The sequence below is a fragment of the Megalobrama amblycephala genome, linkage group LG24 (genome assembly GCF_018812025.1).
Source record: "Megalobrama amblycephala isolate DHTTF-2021 linkage group LG24, ASM1881202v1, whole genome shotgun sequence".
Taxonomy (NCBI): Eukaryota; Metazoa; Chordata; class Actinopteri; order Cypriniformes; family Xenocyprididae; genus Megalobrama; species Megalobrama amblycephala.
Window position 1 is genome coordinate 4352595 of NC_063067.1, and position 26442 is coordinate 4379036.

Genomic DNA, 26442 nt, shown 5'->3' on the forward strand with positions numbered 1-26442 from the left:
ATTCTTATAATATGGTGACCTCTTAAATATCAAAAGCTCAAGGAAAAGTTGATTTCTCAGTTCATGACCCGTATAAAATCAAATGCGTTCTCTGGTGACGTATGCACAACTTCTCAATCTTTTTGTCTGCTTAAAACCCGCCCGTCTCTTATAATAATCTGCAAGCTGCAATTTACATCTGCCTCTGTCCAATCAACAACTGATGCACAGAAGTTCACACCCTACATTTTGCTATTTTATTAAAATGCATGTCACAATACAGAATAAAAGATCTGTCGCAACTTTCGTTACATCACAACTGTAAAACTGACTTTAAAAATCACTGAAACAGACTCACATATCTTCTGAGAGTCATGTTCATCTCTCTCTCTCTCTCTCTCTATATATATATATCCTCTGTCTCTTTCCTCTGTTTTAGGTCCATCTGTTGTTTAAGTGTGTTGGGTTGTACAGTGAATCATCTCATCCTCCGAGTTAAACTGTGATAATATTTTACCCCTGATGAATTCACAGAATTGTCTCGGAACCGCAGAGGATGCTGTGATGAAATTATTTTCTCTCTCAGTGGTTTTTCCATTTGCTCTGAGATAAATTGTGTGTGTGTGTGTGAGAAGGTATGCTGGGTAATTTCTCCACAGATCCACATTGCTATTTCTGGAGAGGCCAGACGGCGAGAAAGAAACCAATTCAGCTCTTATTAGCAAACAACCTTTCCACAACATTATAAAATCAATATATATTAAGCTATTCCATTATCTGAGCTGTTTTTTCATTACCATGGAAAACAAATCTCCAGAACAGGTATCAAAACGAGTTCTGTGTTCCGTTTCGGAACATTGGAATCCGTCTGCTCGTGGAGAAGATTGAAAATTCCGTGCTGATGTAACGCCGCGCCGAGCACAGACCATTTGACCTTTACATTAGGTCAGTTGTTTGGTGGGAATGAGGTTGCCATGGTCACTGAATGGATTCTGCCGGTAAACAACGATTTGTTCTTTTCCTCTTTCTTTCGGTAGCGGAGACTGAGCCCAGATTATCTGTCTAACACCATCATAAAGCCTTGATAATCACTCGTAAATCACTTTAAAGACCCTGTGAAACCAAGAGAGTTTTATGGCGTTTAGTGCACGTCTGTCAGCTGTGAACTCGCCTACACTCAAGAAATGTGTGAGTGTGTATATATTAGCCAATAGAATGCAGTTAGAATGACCATAAAATTCAAGATATCAAGGCAAAAATGCCGCTGTATGATTTTTTGATGTTTATATCATATGATATTGTTTATGCAATATCACACAAGTGCTGTTTTTGCTCCGAATAGCATGAGTTCAAATGTCATATTGATTTTATACAACAGTTCAATAAATAAGAAGTTAATATTGGGTTATATTTTAGACACAATTTTGTCTGTTTTTCCTAAAATATTACCTATAGAACTGTTGTTGCATCTCTGAGCAACACACAGCAGTGTTTCGTTTCTGAATGAATACGCGTTTTGAGCGAATCAATCAGGTGAATCAATGATTCAATGATTCAATGACTCTTTACTTCATTCCTGAATGAATCAGCTGTTTGAACGAATCAAATTAATCAATGATTCAATGATTTACTCATCTAGACATTTACCGGTCTGTAAATATATCTAAATACCAATTCTAAATATCAAAAAAAAAATGTATATGTAATAAATTCTATGTTGAATCAAATAAAATATTTCTAAAGCTACTTTTTGTAATATCTATTTAATAGTTTTCTCATTTAACACAATAATGACTTTATCTTTTGGGGGTAAATTCTCAGCCAAATTTGATGTGCAATTAATTAATCGGCAGACGATTAAAAATTTTATTTGCTTGACACTCCTAATATATATAAGATATATATATCTAATTAATTACACAATTAATTCATCTAATTAACTTCACAATTGTTTAACAATGTCAAACGTAACTAACTTGTTTTGTTGTCAAATAAAATGATTGTTACAATTATTGTCAAACATTCAATTTTGTACAACAGTACAATTAGAGTTAAACTAATAATAATAATTTCATTTTTAAAATTCTAAAATGAAATATTTTATCTGTTTTCTTGCATGTCATGTGACCATTTATTGTCATCGGAGAATCGTGAACATGTAAATGTGTTGTTAAATCAATTAAACATTAACTAAAAATTTCAGGCGGTACTTTATGTCTTAATATTTTATGTCTAATGGGGTTCGGCTGACAAAAAAGATTGGAAACCCCTGCCTCACATAAAAATAGCCGTGTTTTCTGACAGAATAAATTTAAGCAACATAAATATTACAGTGGATGTTTTACCAGTGCCTGATTCATTCTCCCAGTAAAAGTATGTAAAAGTAGATGGGTCACACTATGGATTTTAAATATGTAGTTGAAGAATAATGTGGCAACAAAGAGTCTTTTAATACTAGAAAACATCACAGAGGCTGCATACCAATACACATAATATGCCAAATAGCATGTAAAATTAGGGTTATTTCATCCCAAATCATAATATATTGATGATATTCTGTGCCCAGATGGTTCACCATTTCTGGTAGATTTTCAAACCACAGGCATTTTGAGATAATATCACCCACAATCACATGCATTACTGAGGAAGAGTTCGCGATGCTTCATTTTTTACTTTAGTTGTGTAAAAATGGAGTAATGAGAGGCCAAAGCCGCCACAGTGAAATAACACATTTTAAGGTAATGAGTTTAGTCGATGTTAATGTTTACATGCAAATGCAAATAGCATGCAACAAATCAGTCTGTGGTATCAAGATGAAATTTAATGACGTGTTTGTGTTTTAGGACAGTAGAAGTGTGTAAATAGGGATGCAGCATCATGTCAATGAAGAGATGCACTCACTGATCTGTGAACAGTTTCTTCCTGTCAGATGCTGTTTGACTTTGTGTTCCAGATCCGACATTGATGTTGTTTGGAGCTGCCGTGTGGCTGTAGTTTCCCAGCATGCAGTTCTCACAGCGGCCCCTACAGCTCAGACACAAACACAACACGAGTCAGAGAACAGCAGGAAGGTTATTGGAAGGTTGTTTAAACGCTTGCAGAGAGGACCTCCAATTTCAGTGCCTTTATTAAAGATGAGCGATAAACCGTCCTCACAGAACACGTGACATGTAACATCTGCTGATACGCATCTGAAATATAAGATCTGATGACTTTGTGTCAGTTCTTCAGTGTTTGTGTTTATACACTACTGTTCAAATGTTTTGGGGCAGTAAGAATTTTAAATGTTTTTGAAAGAGTCTTTTCTGCTCACCAAAGCTGCATTTATTTGATCAAAAATACAGTAAAAATTGTTAAATATTTTTACAATTTAAAATAGCTGTTTTCTATGTGAATTTATTGTAAAATGTAATTTATTTCTGTGATCAAAGCTGAATTTTCAGCATCATTACTCCAGTCTTCAGTGTCACATGATCCTTCAGAAATCATTCTAAATGTCTTTATGTCACTTTTGATCATTTAATGCATCCTTGCTGAATAAAAATATTAACTTTCATTTGATCTGGACTCTAATCAGAAAGGATTGAGCTCATACTGAGATCTCTGACCTTTGATTGCAGACTTCAAAGTGCTTGGAGAATCTCTGTTGACATCTCTTCTGAAACTCTAAGGAGAATCATTTTATCAGGAAAAACATCTGAGAAGCAAAAGTCTTGGATTTTGCTCTATTTAATCTCATTGAGAAACATCTCACAAGTCATTTATGATTTCATACACACCTGTAAATGGAGTAGCAGTTTTACTTTTCCTGCACAAATAAAACATTTACTTGAAAAGCAGATTGAATTTATACTTGAGCAAAGTGAATCCAGCAAAGGAACAAAGTTTGCCTGCTGTCAGGAGGGAATAACACAGTCTGCGGGTTGGAGGTGTTTTTAAAGCCAGCAGTCTTGTCAGCGTTCCACCCCAATTACCTTGATTCCCTTCCCTCCTGATTCGCCCAGTAACGATGATAAATTGCCGCCCGCAGAACGAAATCACTTACCAAACATTATTTGATGAATTTGTTTCACCTTTTCCCAAACCTTAAGAGCGTTTCACATTGATTCCCACCGTTCTGCCAATTTCATTGAAGTGTATTTTTTTTGCTGGATTTAGATGCAGCTGATGCATATAATACACTTTCATCTTCTCATGAGAAAACTGGACTGTCCATTTCTCTCTTCTGATGAACCGCTTCTTGATTAATCTTGATTCGAGGGTTTTGAACAGGAATTTGACATAAATCATATAAAATGTATATAAAATCTTTTTAAATATATATAAAACATATATATATATATATATATATATAAATATATATATATATATATATATATATATATATATATATATATATATAAAAATCAATTATATATATTTTAAAATCTTTTTAAATATATATAAAAATATTTGATTTATATATATATATATATATATATATATATATATATATATATATATATATATATATAATATTTGTATATACATATTTATACACAATGTTAAATTTTTATTCAATATTATATATAAGCAATATACACTACCAGTCAAAAGTATGGAAACATTACTATTTTTAATGTTTTCGAAAGAAGTCTCTTCTACTCATCAAGCCTGCATTTACTTGATCAAAAATACAGAAAAAAACAGTAATATAGTAAAATATTATTACAATTTTAAAATTATGGTTTTCTATTATAATATACTTTAGAATGTAATTTATTCCTGTGATCAAAGCTGAATTTTCAGCATCATTACTCCAGTCTTCAGTGTCACATGATCCTTCAGAAATCATATTAATATGCTGATTTATTACAAATGTTGCGCTGCTTAATATTTTTTTATAATGTGATACTTTTTTTTCAGGATTCTTTGATTAATAAAAAGTTAAAAAAGAGCAGCATTTATTTAAATTAAATCTTTTATAACAATATACACTACTGTTCAAAAGTTTGGGGTCAGGTGTTTTTTTCTTTCTTTCTCTTTTTTTGGGAAGAAATTAATACTTTTTTTCAGCACGGATGTGTTAAATTGATAAAAAGTGATAGTAAAGATTTATATTGTTAGAAAATATTTCTATTTTGAATAAATGCTGTTCTTTTTGGCTATTTATTCATCAGTGAATCCTGAAAAAAGGATCACAGTTTCCAAAAAATATTAAGCAGCACAACTGTTTCCAACTTTGATAATAACTGAGTATCAAATCATCATATTAGAATGATTTCTGAAGGATCATGTGACACAAAAGACTGGAATAATGGCTGATGAAAATTCAGCTTTGCATTACAGAAAAAAATATATATTTTAAAGTATATTAAAACAGAAAACCATTATTTTAAATTGTAATAATATGTCACAATATTACTGTTTATATATATATATATATATATATATATATATATATATATATCAATTATTATACAATATTAGGCTATATATAATAATTAATTATATTAAATATATATAAAATCTTTTTAAAAATAAAACATATTTTATGTAAATTAGTGATTTTCTATATGTTTTTCCTTTACATTAAAGGGATAGTTCACCCAAAAATGAAAATTTGATGTTTATCTGCTTACCCCCAGCGCATCCAAGATGTAGATGACTTTGTTTCTTTAGTAGAACACAAATGATGATTTTTAACTCCAACCGCTGCCGTCTGTCAGTCAAATAATGCTAGTGGATGGGAACTTCTACAATAACAGTAAATAAAACTTGCTTAGACAAGTCCAAATTAAACCCTGCAGCTCGTGATGACACATTGATGTCCTAAGACAAGAAACGATCGGTTTGTGCGAGAAACCGAACAGTATTTATATCATTTTTACCTCTAATACACCACTATGTCCAACGGCATTCATCACTCGATTCGTTTGGTCTGATCGCACTCTGACAGCGGAAGTGATGTCTCGCTCTCATTGAAGTACAGAGGGTATGCATGTGACGTCACCATCGACCGTTAAGTGGCAAAAGACTGAGCAACAGCATTGGTTTTCAGCGTGAATGTCTCGAAAAACACACAAAACACATTCAAAACGGGAAAGAGCTTTGCGGCTGACTGTACAAATAGATTTGACACAAACCCTGAGGTATATATTTAAAAACTAGAGAAAGCAACAGAAAAAGAAGCAAATGGATCACTGCAAGTCACAGAAACAGCTGGACTCCAGGCAAAGAAACATGGATTTGCAGTTATCATTTTGTGTCGAATTGTTGGATTTTGAGGTAAAATCATACCTTATATATTGTATTGTTATATATTATGTTGACGACTCATCAATTAAATATTTTCCATCTTATATTCTGCATAATTGGGTGTTTTTAAATAAAAACACTGTCAAAAACTATACTATAAAACTATATATGTTTTAGGGCTGGACAATATGACGATATAACATTGATATAAGTGATTAAGCAGATATTGTAGTTACCGATATTGTAGTTATATAAAATATTCACAGCCAGATTTGCTTTATGTATTTCCCCGGCGTCAAATCAGGCACATATAAATGTCAGGAAACAGGACTCCTGGCTGCATATCCATGGATTAGGTTTATTTGACAAGTTGTAAGAAACACTTTCGAGTCCAGCCTTTAGGGTAATTCGTTAGTTTTACTCGCGTTTTCGCCGTTTCTCCTATTAATCCAGTTACGCAGCAGGTTCTTTTGCCACTCAGTACAGCTGAGGGAGCGCGTTTTCGGCGGGAAAGTGACGTCGATGCATACCCTCCTATATGCGCGAGACATCACTGCCGCTGTCAGAGCGCGATCAGACCAAACGAATCGAGTGATGAATGCAGTTGGACATAGTGGTGTATTAGAGGTAAAAAAATGATATAAATACTGTTCGGTTTCTCACACAAATCGATCGTTTCGTGTCTTAAGACATCAATGTGTCGTCACGAGCCGCAGGGTTTAATTTGGATTTGTCTGTCGTGTTTTATTTACTCTTATAGTCCAAGTTCCCGCTGACTTGCATTATACCACTGACAGACGGCAGCGGTTGGAGTTAAAAATCATCATTTGTGTTCTACTGATGAAACAAAGTCACCTACATCTTGGATGCGCTGGGGGTAAGCAGATAAACATCAAATTTTCATTTTTGGGTGAACTATCCCTTTAATGAACTATTCCATATACATATATTACTGATTATTATATGGCTCAAGTGAGACCAGATTTATTCATTTATAGAAAATACTGAACATTCAATATGCATCTAATTCAAATGTTTTTTTTCTTTAAGCCACTCATCCAGCTCTCTCTCTCTCTTTCGTTTAACCTCTATTTTCTTGTCACTTCAACCCATCTAACTTTCTTTCTCTGTTTTTGAGTGTAGTCTTTAGTCTCCCTCTCTCTCTTGATCTCATTGAGCGTCTCCATTAGTCTCTCTTTCAGTGTAAAAAGAGCTGAGAGCTTTGAGATTGCTCCAGACAGCCCTCGTCTTTCTACATTACCCGGCGCTGATGGTGGTAACGGGCCTTTCAGAGCGCTGCGACATCACAGAGAGAGAGAGAGAGAGATTTGCTCATGCGTCTCAGCTCTCTGATTCAGATGCAGCGCCTCTCTCTGCTTTATTGAGGCAGCGTCTCACGAGAATCAGTCCAGATCGTTTGAGAGAGAGTCGGCACACGGCCATTGATCAACAATTTATAAGCGATCGATCGGCGGGCTGCTGGGTCTGCTTAACTGCGGCATCGCGGGGAGCTTCTGCGCACTGAATTTGTCCAGCATCCACAGTTCCCACAGGATTCGGCAGCTCTTCTTTTCTTTGGAGGGATCTCTGTATAAACAGTTTCTGAGAGAACTTCAATCTCAAACGCTGCCTGCTGTTGTGTGCAGCGCAGGGGCCGTAAAACGCTCAATAAACCTTAAAACAATGATTGACGTTTGAGAAAACTGCAGAGAATCTCTCAGAGTTTAAGCATTGGATACTTGGTTTATGAACAATTCTGGCTGAATAAATCATGAGACTGCCGGAAGAAAATGTCTTTATGAATCGGACTGATTCTGGTGTCAGGAGTGGACAACGTAAACAAATCCTGAACCTGAAGTACAGTACAGATAGCCAGATAAAAACATAAGTTTCTTTTGAGTAGGCTATCTCTTTCATGATATTATTAAAGTATAGTTATTAAAATTTAGTTAGTGATGGGTGCTTTCGAAACAATGCTTCTTTAAGCTTCGAAACTTGTACAAATCTTTTGTTTTCCAATCAGAATTCAGATTGGACTACTCTTACTATTTAAGCTATAAAAAGATTTATAAGTATATGGAGGAAAAATAGTAAAAGTATTATGATAGTATGCTATTCTATATTGAGCCATTCACTCAAGACAGGCATAGAGTCAGTGAATCGATTCAGTGAATCAAACAGTTCATGAGTGCGTTTCACAAAAACATCAGAACAAAAATGATATTGTAAAGACAATTAGTTATAAACACTTCTAATTGTTAGAATGATTTTGAGAAACGCAGCCCGGTCCGAAAGGCGAGTGAATCGTTCAGTCCTAAACGGTTCACTGAAATGAATCGACTCGAAAGAACAACTGCTTTACATCTCTATATAGAAACAGCAAGGAACGAAATGTTTTATTGAAATGTAGTGAGTAAAAAGATATTTAGAGTAAAATAGGCTCTGATATACAAATACTTGAAACATTTTGAGCAAAAATAATTTTCACTGTCACAGACCAGCTCTCTTTGAATGTTTCAAATCAAACTGTGAATCTAGTAGAAGTGGATTGAATCTGACCTTCCTGAATGTGGTTGATCCTGAATTTCTTGATATTGTCATATTTTTGATCTGTATTAGAGAAAAGAAAGGCCTGATTTCATGTAATCGTACAGAGAGATGTGTTGTGTGCAGTCCACTCGTTCAGACAATATCGATGCATGAAAATATATATCCAAATATCCACAAACCAAACTATGAATGCTTGAAAACACTCTGAGCCGGCTGGGAAAATGGAATGAGTTCAGAGGATTTATTCAGTAGTTGGTGATGACAAGCATGACAGTGCGTTTTGTTTTTATACTTTCAACTATAGGCCCGAGGCAGGAGCACAATAACTGAGATCATCTCAGGATTAGATGATTAAAACATGACAGAAATACTCAACTTTGATACAACGTTACTGGAGAACACAGACATGAGTTAAGCGTGACTTTGAGCAATGCACACTGGGTCAAATGTAAATTCACTGACATTTCTGACGCCACTTTTCCACATATGTGGCGCTCAGTTTTTTGTCATTTGTCCAAAATCTCATGTTAGAAAACATGAAATGCTTTGCTCAGTATTGCTGGGAATCAACGGCAAATGTGTGTTTCTTGAGTAAAGAAAACGCTGCACTTCTTCGGGTCAATGACATGACGGGTCTTTTTTATTGTCCAAAAGCCTTAATAATAATTAAAAAAAAAAAATAAGATATGACATCCAAAGTATGTAAGATAGTACAACTAGATCTCTTTTATTGAATCCAATAGGTTTTAATTATATTTTGCTACATATAAAGGTATTTTAAAGATTTTGAAGTGTCAAAAGGTCATTCGGTTTAACCGTCCAACCGTTCATTTGTGATAAAACTATCTTAAAATGTAATAAATGTATATTTTTCATTCTGGCATGATTTTATAACATCATATATCAACATAGTGCAAAATTGTATTAAAATTATGTGTGGAAGTCGTTGCTTTGTTATGAGAAAGAATGTCCGGAAAAATTAATTTCGTTGATGTCATTCGGAGTAACCGATATAAAGGGACCATTCTGGATCAAGTCATGCGGACAGTATCATGTGACAGGATGTGACATCATTCAGACACCTGCAAAGGACCACATGGTCACTAAGCAAAGTAACTAACTCTCTCTTAACTATTTGAAAAATTCATGTTTTCTCTTGATCATACGCATGTCCTGAAACATCAGGTCATTCGGTACAACCGCTATAAAACATGGAAAATGTTGTAATATTTTAAAAACTTGTACTAAATGTAAAATGTTTGATTGTCCTTTTGCTAGATATCAGCCTGTTAGCATTGTTTGAAAATATTATCATTCGGTATAACCAAAATTTTGGATAAACTGAATGACTTTGTTGGTGACAAATTTTGTCCATCTTGTAAAAAATGACAAAAGCAGTGTTAATTGATTATAAAAACCACATAATCTCATTGTTAACACTAATAAAACTTCAAAATTAATTATCTTTATTATCTCCATTATATTTTTTTACACTTTTAAAAACCTTATTCTTCAGTGACCCATTCAAACAACCAGTTTACTCATTGCTTTGCAAACAAGCAGAGACGTTTCAAACTGAGTGTGGCACTTCATTCACGATAGAGGCAGGGCGGAGTTATGAGGTTTGACTGACAGTTTGACGAGCCAATTGAGATACGAGATTTAGTCTGAAGCTCTTTTTAATAATTTTTATTGGTTAAATATGTGCAAAACCCACAGACATCCGTAAAGGGTGACCAATAGTAATGATTTAAAATGACAAAATATGGAGATATGAGGTTTCTGCCCTATATTTTAAATATTGAATATTTAGATATTTTAGATTTAGATAGCAATTGTTTGCCTGGAATGTCTATGCATGAATCTGGCCCTGTTTTCACTTTAAAATTCTCATTAATGTAATGCAAAAAAGTTATAAATATTATAATACAAATATAAAAAAATTAAACATCATGGTATTTGGTGATTAAAATACAATAATTCAAATTGTAATAATCGTTTAAGTTGCATTATTTAACATGTTAAAAGGTTAGTTCACCCAAAAATGAAATTTCTGTCATTAATTACTCACCCTCATCTTGTTCCACACCCATAAGACCTTCGTTCATCAACACAAATTAAGATATTTTTGATAAAATCTGATGGTTCAGTGAGGCCTGCATTGACGGCAAGATAATTAACACTTTCAATGCCCAGAAAGCTACTAAAGACATATTTAAAACAGTTCATGTGACTACAGTGGTTCAACATTAATGTTATGAAGTGACGAGAATACTTTTTGTGCACAAAAAAATAATGACTTTATTCAACAATATCTAGTGATGGGTGAATTCAAAACACTGCTTCATGAAGCTTTACGAATCTTTTGTTTCGAATCAGTGATTCAGAGCGTGCATGAAATTTCAGAGTGTAAACCACTGAAATTTCGAAACACTTATATAGTAACAAAGCCTCATTTACTGAATTCACGTGACTTTGGCAGTTTGATTCACGCTCTGAACCACTGATTCAAAACAAAAGATTCGTAAAGCTTCATGAAGCAGTGTTTTGAAATCGCCCATCACTAGATATTGTTGAATAAAGTCAGTATTTTGTTTTTTTGATGCACAAAAAATATTCTCGTCACTATATAACATTAAGGTTGAACCACTGTAGTCACATGACCTGTTTTAAATACGTCTTTAGTAGCTTTCTGGGCATTGAAAGAGTTAATTATCTTGCTGTCAATGGAGGCCTCACTGAGCCATTGGATTTCATCAAAAATATCTTAATTTGTGTTGATGAATGAAGGTCTTACAGGTGTGGAATGACATGAGGATGAGTAATTAATGACAGAAATTGTATTTTTGGGTGTACTAACCCTTTAAATATTAGCAAAAAAATACAATAATGTAGTAATTTACATTATAATTATTTCACTTATACTTAAATTAGCAAAAAACAAAAACAAATTATACTTATTGTTGTTCATAATGGCTAACTGAATTAAAATCTGGAACCTGCTGGTCCTGAACCAATGAACACAAATGTCAGATTAATGTCAGTGTCTTCAGAACAACTACAATCCGGCTAGACTGATGCAAAACCACCATTACTTTTGCTCATTCTTATGGTTAGAGATTTAAAAATTTATATATATATTCTCATTTTAAATAAACAAAGCTGTCCAGTCTGGCAGTGGTGAATTGTGATGCAACGCAGCTTCGCTTGACGGACACCTCGTTCCTATTTTTGCATCCTCCTACTTTGGATGTTAAAATGCTCTCAAAAACAGATTTAATGATCAGCAGTCACTGTAATGATAAGAATACACAATCCTCACAATATGAAACTTTAGCCAAAATATGCAAAGGAAGAAGGTGAATATATTTCATTGTGACGGTGTGAAGAAAATATCGAACAAACCTTTGTCAAACAGAGCCAGAGCTGTAAAGCAGACGCACCCTGCTGAGAGAGACAGAGATCAGAGGTGAAGTGACAGTGATATCACAGCGCCGTACCATCACAGGTGTGTTCTGAGCGCAAATGGAACACCTGCCTAAAAATAGGAAGCAGAAATGTCAGCTGGAAATCGAGCGCAAGTGAATGTAATTCCACCCAACATCTCGAAGCAGCAGAAATGAATGTGTCCAATGACACAAATGACAGTGAGAAAACACCAATCACAGCACACGTCAGACAGACACCACGCTCAAAGTCATGACAGGCAGAAAATAAACAGAAGAAAGTTAGCTTAACTTAAACATGGAAAATTGCTGACTAAATTACAAAACAAAAACCATAAAAGCATCAAGAACGTACTTCAATTTGACTTAAAAAAATCTCACGTCATGTCTAATTTTACTTTAATGAAAAAAGCAATATTTTATTATATAAATATTTGAAATTGTAATATTCATACATGATATTTGGTGATTAAAAAAAAAAAAATTACATTAATATATATATTTTTTTAATTATATTAACTTATATTAAGTCATACTTGTATTAGCAAAAATATTTTAAGTTTTAATTATCATTTAAATTATAATTATTTTAATTCATTTAACAAATTATACTTTTTGTTTTATTGTATATTGGCTGACGAATTTATTTAAACACTATGAAAGCTTTGTGAAAGTGTTTATTATTTACTGTTGAATATTCAGTTTCTTTTAAAATGCATCACATTAAATCTTCATTTCAATTCAATACATTTCTGTCATTTACAGTCATATATTATTAAACAAATATTTGAAATTGAAATTTTCAAACATGGATATATTTGGTGATTTAAAATAAAATAATTACAAAAATATATAATCATTTAAATGTTATTATTTAACTTATATTAAATTATTTATATTATTAAATTATTTAATATTTGATATGAAATTATATTTATATTAAATAATTTATATTATTTATATAATGTATGCATTTTTATATTAACTTATATTTAAATTTGCAAATAAAATAAAATAAACATTTAAATTATAATTATTTAAATTAATATAACAAATTATATCATTTGGGTTATTTTTTCATAATGGCTGACTGAATTAAATGATTAAACTATACTTATATTAGCAAATATAATAATTAATAATTTTAATTTTAATTATAATAATTCACATTATATTCAAATTAGCAAAAAAAATCAAATAATTAAACATTTAAATTATAATTATTTAAATAAATGTAAAAAAATATACCTTTTTGTTTTTTAATAATGGCTCACTGAGTTAAATGAATAAATTATAGTTATATTAGCAACAATAAAATAATTACAATTTTTATTATAATTATTTAAATTATACTCAGATACAAATTCAATAGTAATCATTTAAATTGATTATTCTTTTTTTTCATAATGGCAGAATGAATTACTAAACAAACACCATAAAGCATCATAAACGTATTTCAGATTTACTGATGAATATTCAGTTGCATCACTTCACATGCACTGAACGCCATTTTAAGAGTCTGACCAGGAGAAAGTCAGTCTGATATCTGAGGTTCTGCTAGAACTGAGATTAACAGTGCTGAATAAATCCAGAGAGAAGATCTGCATCACTGAGACACTGCATCCTCAATAAAAACAGATACTGCCATTCATTTACACACACAATGAATATCAAGTGAACTCTTTTCCAGAGCTGTCGTGTGCATCATAATGTCTGGTCATTAGAGCTGTGTGTGTCATGAAGCTTCAGTCAGACGTCACCTGAGGCGCAGAGCTCACGCAGCGAGACCACATGCCAAGTTCTGACCTTTTATAATGTTCATCCGGCAGAAAAGCAACTGGGGTGTTATTTCAGGACGAGGTGTTGGAGGTGTTTTTAACACGGTCTGATTGGACTCGGAGTTTCTCCTGAGCAGGACGCGTGTCGAGCTCCAAACACACAGAGATGTGGCTGGATTTTCCCGACTTCACACTGATTTAATCAACAAACCCAGCAAGAGCTGCAGGATAATCAATGCTGGAGCGTCTCAACTCCCATCATGCCTCTCTCTTTATCTGTGTGTCCCTGTATGTGCTGAATAACCACAGCATTGTAAATAAGGTTTATACTGAAAAATGCACGCACTAAATACAAGTCAACATGAAATCAAAAACGTCCATATTGACTTCAATGCATGTTTCTGGTCTTACTGTGAAAGATTCAGCCATGCACATTAATCTAGAGCAAGACATTTGTTTTTTGGCAACAAATACAGTGGATATAAAAAGTCTTCACACCCCTGTTAAAGGGGACCTATTATGCCCTTTCTACAAGATGTAATATAAGTCTCTGGTGTCCCCAGAATGTGTCTGTGAAGTTTCAGCTCAAAATCCCCCACAGATCATTTATTATAGCTTGTCAAATTTGCCCCTGTTTGGGTTTGTGTGTGTCCCTTTAAATGCAAATGAGCTGCTGCTCCCAGCCCCCTTTCCAGAAGAGGGCGGAGCTTTAACAGCTCACGCTTCGGTTGCTCAACAACAACAAAGTTGGACAATCTCAGGCAGCCAAAATGAGGATTGTCAGTAACGGTCTTCAGCCTTACATTGCTTAAATATAATATAATATAATACATGTGACCAGTTAAAATCACAGTATTTTTTACCAGTATAAAGATTGTTTTTCCAAATTGGTCTAATCATTTTTAGGAAGTTTAGGCCCGTTCACACCAAGAACGATAACTATAACAATAACTATATTATTGTTCTGTTTATTTAAAGGTGCCCTAGAATAAAAAATTGAATTTATCTTGGCATAGTTGAATATCAAGAGTTCAGTACATGGAAATGACATACAGTGAGTCTCAAACTCCATTGTTTCCTCCTTCTTGTGTAAATCTCATTTGTTTAAAAGACCTCCAAAGAACAGGCGAATCTCAACATAACACCGACTGTTACGTAACAGTCGGGATCATTAATATGTACACCCCCAATATTTGCATATGCCAGCCCATGTTCAAGGCATTAGACAAGGGCAGCCAGTATTAACGTCTGGATCTGTGCACAGCTGAATCATCAGACTAGGTAAGCAAGCAAGAACAATAGCGAAAAATGGCAGATGGGGCAATAATAACTAGGGTTGTTCCGATTCCGATACTAGTATCGGAAATACCACCAATACCTCAAAAATTTCTGGCATCGGTATCGGCGAGTATTTAAACTCACGTACCGATCCGATACCATTTTCTTAAACAATACCTAGTTGTGCCCGCTATCTTTGCTTAACGCAGCAAATCGGAAATCAATTCTTCTTCGCGGCTCAGAATGCAAACACAGGAAGTTGTGCTGTGTTGCCACAAGCAACCACTGTTTAGAGCAGCGGAGAAGTGAAAACGCGCTAGCAGTATGTCTGCTGTTTGGCAGTATTTCAGACCAGTAAAACGGCGACATGTCTCATATGCAATGCTGCAATTTCGAGTGGCACAAGTATTGGCAACTTTAACACAAATAACTTAATAAAGCATTTGAAGACGCGTCACCCTGCGCAACACGATGGTTACATTTAGGTTAATGCTGCGTTCACACCAGACGCGAATGAAGCGATAAGCGCGAGTGATTTACATGTTAAGTCAATGCAAAGACGCGAATTGACTCCCTGCGGCGCGATTCGCGTGAATGACGCGGTGCGAATTGAGCGATTCGGGCGTTTGACGCGCTTAAGATGGAGAAGGATGAGGCGTGCCAGCTTCATTCAAACAAAGAGAAATGTTTTTAAAAGACAAATAAAGATAACCGACAAAATTGTCGGGTTTATTGTTCTGGATGACCAGCTGCTGTCAGTCGTCGAAAACGTGAGATTTTTATTTAACAAAATTGTTTCTGGACTTCAAGTTTTAAAGAGATTATTTTCTTATATAGCCTAATTATATTCCTAGATTTATTTGTTGCACTGTTTTTATAGTTATATTGTAAAACTAATATACCTTTTTCAGTTTACAGTGTTAGATTTGTGGCTGCATTTGAAGATCTTTTTCACTTAAAATAAATAAATAATATAACTGACAAATGTATGTCAGATAATAAAAATACTCTAGTTCACTGTATGTTTTTGTTCTTGTTTTATTAAGGGATAAGTCTGAAGCACACCATAAATAATTCTATCAATTCATACAGGGCTAGTAGTATATATATATACAGATACACACCCAGGTATCGGATCAGTACTCGGTATCGGCCGATACCCTGAGCTCAGGTATCGGAATCGGTATCGGGAATGGAAAAGGGGTATCGGAACATCTCTAATAATAACTGACATGATCCATGATAACATGATATTTTTAGTGATATTTGTAAATTGTCTTTCTAAATGTTTCGTTAGCATGTTGCTAATGTACTATTAAATGTGATTAAAGTTACCATCGTTTCTTACTGTATTCACGGAGACAAGAGAGCCGTCGTTATTTTCATTTTTAAACACTTGGAGTCTGTATAATTCATAAACACAACTTCATTCTTTATAAATCTCTCCAACAGCGTCGCATTAGCCGTTAGCCACGGAGCACCATCAAACTCATTCAGAATCAAATGTAAACATCCAAATAAATACAATACTCACATAATCCAATGTATGCATGCAGCATGCATGACGAACACTTTGTAAAGATCCATTTGAGGGTTATATTAGCTGTGTGAACTTTGTTTATGCAATGATAGAGTCGAGAGCTCGAGAGGGGGCGGAGAGCGCGAGCAATTAAAGGGGCCGCAGCCTGAATCGGTGCATTTATAACGATGCCCCAAAATAGGCAGTTAAAAAAATGAATTAAAAAAAATCTATGGGGTATTTTGAGCTGAAACTTCACAGACACATTCAGGGGACACCTTAGACTTATATTACATCTTGTAAAAAAAACGTTCGATGGCACCTTTAAAGTACATGTTTAAGTTTATGCCGTGTGTCACTTTAAATCAAAGTCCCTTTGAGGCAAGTCATTACACTCGACAGCCATCTTTGAGACGCTCTCAGTCAGATATTTCAGTCATGCAAGTGCAACTCCTATGAGGAAACATCAAATTCTCCAAAGCTGTTCACCAAGCTTATATGATTAAATTTCATATTTGAAATCACCAATGAAATGTGACAACAACTGACTCATAAATTATGTTTCTAAACACAAAAAAATGCATTTTTCAGGCTGGAGTAGCTAATGTGCATGTGCAGTCATAAGCGTGCGTCTAAAAACACAGTTTTTATAGAAACCGAAGCTTCTAGCAGCAGCTGCAGTGATGCAAAAATGTTTTATTTAGAAGGCGGGGCTTATTCCACCATATTGAGCATTGCACTTTCTCCCATTCATAGTAATATGAGTGCACCGTCTTTCTGTATATAAAGTCTTTGTTTAAATGCTCAAGCTCTTTAAAGCAGGATGGATTCTGATTGGCTGTCAATGTTTTTATCATCCATCAGCTGGAAAAAAAATCATACTGAAAGTGATTCCAGTGATGTTGTTCCTCTCTGCCATTATCATTATAGTTGTATTAGAAGAGTTGTTTAGAACTATGTCTTTATCGTTATCATCATAGTTATCGCCCTTGGTGTAAATGGGCCTATAGTCATTGTAATTAATTTTACGTTACACTAAACAGTAGAATATGACTGTGAGGTCTGGAGGGCTTCAGTATGACTGATTCCCCCCATAAAGCTCTACACAGAGAGTCGTGACACTCTGAAATCTTTATCTCTGCAGTCAGGAGGTCAGAGACACGGTTCATCCGTCTGAAAGACAAACTCACACAGGCCGACCTGTGAAATAGACATATCACCTCCAGCATGCCCGGTGTCACTGGCCCTGTGCTTCGCTATAGACTGTCTGGAGGTTCATCTGCAGACTGATAACATTAAAAACACGTTCTCCACTGTGTGTTTAGTGTGTTTGTGTACATATTGAAGTTTCATTGTGAATACATGTGTGCTTTCATTTGTGTGGTCCTGTACGAGGACGAATCTCACGAAACCTGTCAAGGACATGTCCAGGTCATATTCCACTGAAACCAAAAGGTTTATTTTATAATAAACTTTATTATAAAATAGTAAATAGCTTGAAAATAATGTCACAAGCACATGGTAATACTTCAGTTTAGGGTCCAATTCTCACTATTAACTAGTTGTTTATTAGCAAGCATTTAAGGATATTGGCTGTTTATTAGTTAAAATAACACAGTGTTAAAATAACACTGAAGCAGAGTTAAAGTTAATGAGATAACATGCTTTTTGTGGAGTTGTTTAATCAGATCTTGAGAGATTTAATGTATTTTATCTTCAGTTGATTTCATCTAAGACTGTGGCTGGAAGTCATTTGTAATTATTGTGTTTCTCTTCAGTGATTCTGCTTGTTAACAGCAGGCGTTCATCACTAATGCTCAATCATAACTTAATTATTAACTTAATTATCTCATTAACTTTAACTCTGCTTCAGTGTTATTTTAACACTATATAGGGAGAGACCATATGTAATCTGAGCAGAGTTGATTTAACTATGGGGATCTTGCTGTGTACCTTACTAACTATTAATAAGCAGTAATTAGGAGTTTATTGAGGCAAAAGTCGTAGTTAATAGTGAGAACTGGACCCTAAACAAAAGTGTGATCAAAGTAATATATTATTATACAAATATAAGACTGATAAATTCATATGTCATAGTATTTGGTGATTAAAAAGTAAAATAATTACAATTTTTAATTCTAATCTTTTAAAATGGTAATTATTTGAATTATAATTAATTATACTCAGATTAGCAAAAAAAATAAATTAGCTAATAATTATTTAAATAATTTAAATGATAATATTTAATTATATATTAAATTATAATATTAAATAGTAGATAAAATTATATATTTTTTAATCATACTCATAGGAATGAGAAAAAAAATTATATTAATAATTTAAATTATAATTATTTAAATCTTATTAAGTTTTAATTATATTCGCAAAAATAAAAAGTTAATTTTTAATTACAATTATTGAAATTTTAATTATTTAAAACATATTAAATTATACTTCAATATAGTAAAATATTTATTACAGTAATACATGATCACCAGTGAGACTGAAATAAACTGATTAATTAATTAATTAATTTCATCCTGTCAAGGAAATAACGTTTTAAAAAATCTTCATGGTTCTAAAAATAAGCTTCATTTTATTTATGCAAAATGTAAGTTAATTTTTCCCTTACATTCTGGGTTGAAATATGATGTATTGGTCAAGGGATGTCTGTGCATAACACTGCAGACAAAACCTCCTTTGTGTGTACTGCATGTTTTGTCCAGCACACGTGTGCACTCGTGAATGCATGCGTGTTTGCGTTCGACCCGCGGTGATGTTTCCCCTCTCCCGCCGCTGCGGAGCGGGATGCTGCTGCTTGACGGATGGTCTGGTGGGATGGAGCAGACACACGGTCAGTGACGGATGGCCTCTGCCAAACCCTGACACCGAGCCATTCAGCCAACAGAAATGATAGATGTTAAATCTAATTTTAAACACCCACAACTAAAGCAGGCCGGACAGGCGAGGCCTGCGCTGACAGACGCGCGGCTGCAGCGCTCCGATAACACGCGCCCTCACCTGAACCCAACAACAGCTCCTGAGACTGACAGCGCTGATAAATACTGCAACAACGAGCGCAAAAGAACATGTTTGTTTTGAAAATGAGCCGAGAGAATAGATAGAAGAAATGAACGAGTGTTTAGACGTGAGGGTTGTTTTAGAGGCCATAATGTGGAGTAGAATGAGACACACAAACAACTGAACTCAAGAACTTACTTTATAAGACGAATCGAAGTCACTTCGCTTCACTTGGTGTTCACATTAGCCACGCCTCCTGGCGCATGACGTTATTTGGCTCTGCAGTGAGCACCACTTGAGCGCTTGTCTTGGTCTGAATTCATAAATACTGAGACTCCAATCTTGAAAAGACCTGCAACAATAAGCACAAATATAGCTGCGAGCAGCAATTATCGAGGTTCAAGCACAGCACTTGCGCAAAAAGATATTACATTTTATTTAGCAAGCAAGTAACCACTTAAAACATAGAAGGAAAAGACCATTTACAGCCAATTTACCATTTGGAAATATATGGATTTTAAAGCTTTTTAACAGTTGTAGCAGCACCTATTGTTCGATCTCCATAAAAGTCGGCATGCTTGTTTAGAATCATATGTCGCATATGCTCACCTATTTTCGTGAAGTCGTTTCGTGAAGTTTTCGTTTTGAAGTTATAGGCTTTTGTAAGCACTTGGCCACACCCTTTTCTAAATGACCCCATTATAGCTACCCAAAGGGTAAAGTTTAACTTTTTTGGATAACTATTGACCTAGATAGTCCAGAGAATTGTGCCGCAGTGGTTTTATAGAGGTTGAGCCAAAAACCTAGGACTAGTTTTTGAAATAATCTGCAATATGTAACAAACGATTCGATGGACAGCGGCGATCCTAGAGGCAAAGTTGCTCAGAATGAGGAGTTCTACCATGTGGTATGACTGTTGTGGGCATGTGTGAAAAATCGTGCGAAGGCGCCCCCTCTAGGTCTCGGTCTCTAGGTCCGTGGGTCAAACAGGCCCAGTGAGTTTCGTTCCGATTGGCCTCTGTTAATCTTGTCTGATAGCTGCTCAAAATTCATTGGCCGATGGCGGCCATGTATTTTGAGATATGGCAATGTCCTCAAAGACTATCATGACACCTCGGACAAAGACACTGCGTGCCAATTTTCAAGTAAATCGGACTAACGGTGAAGTAGTTATAGCCGTTTTCATGTTTTTTGTTGTTATAGCACCATCAAGCGGCCAGTTGCCTTGTCCTTTTGCACACGATCACAGAATGAGCTCTTACATGGGTGTGCCGAGTTTGGTGAAAATATCTTATTCCCTTCATGAGCTATAGGCATTTTAGTAAAAGTGGCTCCACCCACTTTAAACGTTTTCACGGCCCCTGGGGACCATGAATCGAAATTTCAACTTTTTTTTTTTTTGATAATTATTGACAATCGGTCGCCGGAGAATCTCGCTGCACTGGTTTATTTCTGATCGGACCAAAACCTATAGGACTAGTTCGCAAAAGTAGGTTTTTCAAAAAATCCAAAATACTTCCAATGAGCTTAAACGGAAAAACACATTTTAACATTAGACATTAATTTTAAGTAATAATACCTTCGTTTTTGCTTATCGTCAGCTGTTTTGTTTTGTAAACCCTGGAACTTGGGTTTCTATTCAAACATGAAGCAAATCTTTTCAAAGTTTGAAAAAAAAAAAAAAAATGCAAATTAGGTGTGTTTCCATCAAGTTGTTCAAGCGGATGATGGTGGTATTGGTAACTTAGTAACCAACAGTAAATAAAACATCAATGGAAACCACCAATTAACGTTCGCTACGTCAGAATTTATTCGCCAAATGCATTTCCATCTTCCATTATTCGTGTTAACTCTTTTTCGCAGAAGTCAAAAAATGAGCGTTAAAAACTTTTTGCGAATTAAGGGTTTTTTTTTTGAGAATTCGACATTTACCCACTCGTTTCTGATGTGATACTTCAAAATGATCATAAAAACAGGGTGATGTTGAACATTTAAATTGGGATATCCCACATCCAACCAAGTCTGGAACGCAGCATTAGTTGAAATTGCTGAACATGAGTGTTTTGTCACCGTAATATTTCTTTCCAAATGCGCAAGACGTCAGAACGTTGCTATTGTTACCACGGTGTCAATCATCTCAGTTTCGGGAGTGAGTCGTGTTCCGTACACACATGGAGCGATAATTTAGGGGATTCACTCCCGTATTTAAAAAAGTTCTGAAACTTTATAGTGTGTACATGAATCTGAACTCTCCTGTCATCTGATTCGTTGAGGACAGATTGTGTTTAATTTCACATGGCAAGAGAAGCAACAACCGTTTACTGGGAACGAGGGAACAAAACAGTTTATTTTAAATCCGGCAGCTGTTTATTTAGGATGTGACAGACATGTTGACTTAATCATCAGCCACATATACAACCTGTTCGACTCAATATGCCACAGAATGTAAAATATCCTCTTGGGAATACGGCCAAGTAAATGTTTGCTGATTACAAGGGTTTTGATTGCCAAAAAATGCAAATATGACAAAACAGCGCATTACTACAAAACAGATATTTATAGTTCATGTGCTTCAGGCTCTTATTGATTTGAGGTTTGGACGTGAACGTTTATGAGATTATCACAGCGCACAATCCATCAGCTGTGTGTTTCAGCGACACTCTATACGCTTTGGTCATTTCATTATTTTCAGGTGTATTTCACATAATGGAAAATAAGATTTTTCTTGATCTTTCGAAATAAAAGAGTTTGATGTACTGAATGGATATACTGTACATAAAACATTCACAACATGCCATATACTAAAAGAACATTTATTGAAAATAAGCTGCAAAAATGACATTTAAAAATTAACATATGTAAAAAAATAAATAAAAAAAAAATCCCCTAATTCAACTTGATAACTTAAGATTAGTTGCAGCCAAATTTTTTAGTTTCTGTTGGTTAAACCAAAATCTTTCTTTGTATTAACTCAAATTTTTCAATGAACTCAAAAATTTTAAGTCAAACTTACGTTTTTAAGTTAAACCAACAATCATTTTTACAGTGTGGAAAAAGCATGTTGTCATAACTTATTGATCATATCATTATTTTAAAGTGTGCAAAAACAATATTTAATAGTAAAAGGTCAGATAGAAGGGTGGATAATGAACATAAAAAGTAATTTAGAACAGTTTTTGGTGAACTAGCTGCAGTGTAAGTGCACTTATGCCTTTGTCTTTTATTTCACTTTGACTTGTGCAGGGAAAAAATCTGATGAAGTGTAAAATGCAGCAAAGTCGTGCTCATATTCAGGGCATTTATTCATAGCGAACACATTACAATGAACGCTACTCAACTTTGCTGCCAACTCGTCTATTCAACTCCTCCATCAATCAGAGCCGCAGGAGAGATTTCAGCCGCAGTCTCTCTCCATCCGTGAGCGATGCTCGGGTTAGCAGCTGAATCACGGCCTTCTATCAAAGCTTCAAGAAACCCAGATGCAGAGAGGGAAAGGCAGTCATTTAAACACATCAACAGAAAGATGGTGTCAGAGTGACCTGACAAAAAAGACAAGAAAACCGCATGCAGTCAAACCTCGGGTATCTGTGTAATAGTTATGAAATGATGAATCTACACTCTAAAAAATGCTGGGTTGAAAATGGATAAACCCTGTGATTGGGTTGTTTTAACCCAGCGGCTGGGTTAAATGTTTGCCCAACGTGCAGGGCAGTTTTATTTAACCCAACTATTGTTTAAAAATGACTATATGTCTGGCTTAAAATGAACCCAAAATATGTTGGAAATTAAAAATCAGGCACATAATTACTAGAGGAAACAATAATAATCAAATGGTGAACATTTATTAATAAGCAATTTAGAAATGTTTATTGTTTAATTATTCATTTAACTCATTTAACATATTAATAAATGTTAATTTCCAACATATTTTGGGTTCATTTTAAGCAAACAATACAATAATTTGTAAACAATAGTAGAGTTAAATAAAACTACCCAGCACATTGGGCAAAAATTTAACCCAACTGCTTGGTTAAAACAACCCAATCGCTTGGTTTGTACATTTTCAACCCAACGTGGGTTGTTTTTAACCCAGCATTTTTTAGAGTGTATTAATCGCTTTTTTATGTGTGAACAGCCTAAGAAAACTTAAAAATGAAAACTTCCCCAACTTCCTAGGCTGTCTACGAAAGCCATAGGCTGATTTTTATGTGAAGGACTCGGGTCGTTTTTGCCGGGAAAATCGAAAGGTTGACGGTTACGTGCTTCCTAGCCTCTCTTCCGTTTAATGTTACATGATACGAATGCTTATAAAATGTTCACAATAATGCTGGAAGAGCCATACTGTACTGTAATTTTAATGTCATGCAAAGAAGATTGATTCAAACTATAGTCTCGCAAAAGCATTATAATAATCAAACTATCATAACAGTGAAATTTTAATGGCCGCATCTGTCGACGCCATGCCGGTGAATTGCAAAGAAAAGCAATTAATTCAAACTATATTCTCACATAGCAAGGCCAATAGTCTCAAAAATACTTTATAATCAAACTATCGTAACAGTGTACTTTTAATTACCTCATATGTCGACATGATGCCGGAGAACTGCAGAACTGATGCAAACATCCGCATCGCTATGATCAGATGCTTTCTAACTGCCGTTATGTCGCTGCAAATGTATTTACATCTTTTTACTTGAGCAAACTATATCGTGTTGTGTGTGCACGAGCACGAGAAGTAGCTGCAGTTCACCTAAGGGCCACCGGTAGTGCTAATAACAAGGGTTTCTGAATTCTACAAACAGTAAAGCCCCTTTAAACCTGGAAATAAAGCAAGAATAAATAAAACAAAGAGAGTTTTGATGTAAATATGATTGCTAAGCCTGATTTTATATTTCTAGTGACAGTGATCATGAGACTCTAGTGATGAGATACTATAATTTGTAATGAAAAAAGTTATAATACCTCACACATTGAAAATTTTGTTACAAATCAAAGTGTTTTGGGGTTAAAGATCAGAGCTAAAATGTGTAATAACAGCCTTAACAAGCAAATATCATTCAAGCACATCATATAATTCATAAATCAGTGACAATTCAGTATTCTGTTAATTATATCAGCAGTAAGATATAATTGGACAAACAGGCCACAAATGGCAGCCTTTCCTGAGGCAACCTTTTCATTTCCAGCGGTTTAGAAAACACGGCAGAAAATTAAGCCTTATTTTTCTCATGGAGACGCACCCAGCGTGAAATTAAAGACAAGGAGTTCTGGCTCTAATATAAATGTGTTTCTCATCCGAGGTCGCAGCTCATCCCAAGCGGTAAAACTTGATGCGATTACATTTACTTTCCCCTCACAAGAAAAGCTGCTTCCACCTTTAGTGTCCATGAGTCACTGTTAATTATCAAAGAGGAACCAGGACCGACTCCTTCAGGTCATCGAGTCCTCGTAAATTACGCCCACTCTTCCGTTCTTCTGTTAACTGTTGTTGTAATTCTGCACCATGTAAGTCATACTAGAAATGAAAATGGACTCCATTTACTTTAATGCATTTTTCTGGTCTAATTGTAAATTATTCATCACTGCATATTATTCCAAAGAGAACAATCTTGCTTCATCTCTCAAATCACTTTCCTTTCCAGCTGATGTAAGGAAGCCCATTTCCACCACATGAGAAAAAAAATCATGCTTTAGTAAATAATAATTATAAGATAAAGAGTCAAAATTGTGAGGAGAAAGTTGAAATAGAGATTAAAAAGTCAAAATTATGAAATAAAGTTGAAATTTAAAAGTGAAAAAAATATGACTTACTAAGTATGACTATGAAACAAAATTGACATATTAAGTCATAAATAAGTTATTACAATTATTAGCTTAAAAGTTTTAATGACAAAAAAGTCTAAGTTACATTTAAAAAATCTAAATTATAAAAAGATAAAAGATGATAAGTCAAAAAGGTGAAATAAAGTGAAAGTTAAGTGAAAAAAGTGAAAATTCATATTAAAAAATTGAAATATGACATAAAAAGTTGAAATTATGAGATTAAAAAGTCAAAATTATGACACACCAAGTCATAATTAAGAGTTAAATGTCAGAATTATTAGCTAAAAAGTTACAATTATGACAAACAAGTCTAAATTATTTTTTTTTAAATCTAAATTGACATATTAAGCCATAGTTATGATAAAAAAAGTCTAAATTATTATATTTTTGTAAATTTTGATTTGTCACAAATGACTTTTTAATCTCATAATTTTTTACTTTTTATCACATTATGTCATAATTGTGAATTTTTCATAATTATCATTTACCAAAGCAATCATGTCAAATTAGCTAAAAAGTTTCAATTATGATCATGATAAAGTCGTAATTACATTTAAAAAAAATTCAAAATTATAAAAAGATAAAAAGTCGAAATATGACATAAATCGAAATTATGAGATTGCAAATTCTAAATTATGACAATAATAATTATGAGATAAAGTGAAAATTATGACATTAAGTCATAATTAAGTGATAAACATTGAAATTGTTAGATAAAAATGACAAAAAAAGTCTAAATGACATTAAATAAATAAAAATCATGACATACTAAGCCATAATTATGACATAAAAAGTCAAAATTATTATATTT

At 34.1% G+C, this 26442-nt stretch overlaps 1 long non-coding RNA gene across 1 annotated transcript; it reads right to left on the reverse strand.

Annotated features, from left to right (window-relative positions):
* Positions 1 to 386: 386 nt before the first annotated feature.
* Positions 387 to 24546, reverse strand: LOC125259726. The gene is made up of 6 exons (XR_007182901.1): positions 24385 to 24546; positions 23147 to 23272; positions 20007 to 20160; positions 3588 to 3645; positions 2881 to 3003; positions 387 to 1092 (listed from the first exon to the last, which is right to left on the reverse strand). It is a non-coding gene; the product is annotated as an uncharacterized LOC125259726 (long non-coding RNA).
* Positions 24547 to 26442: the final 1896 nt, after the last annotated feature.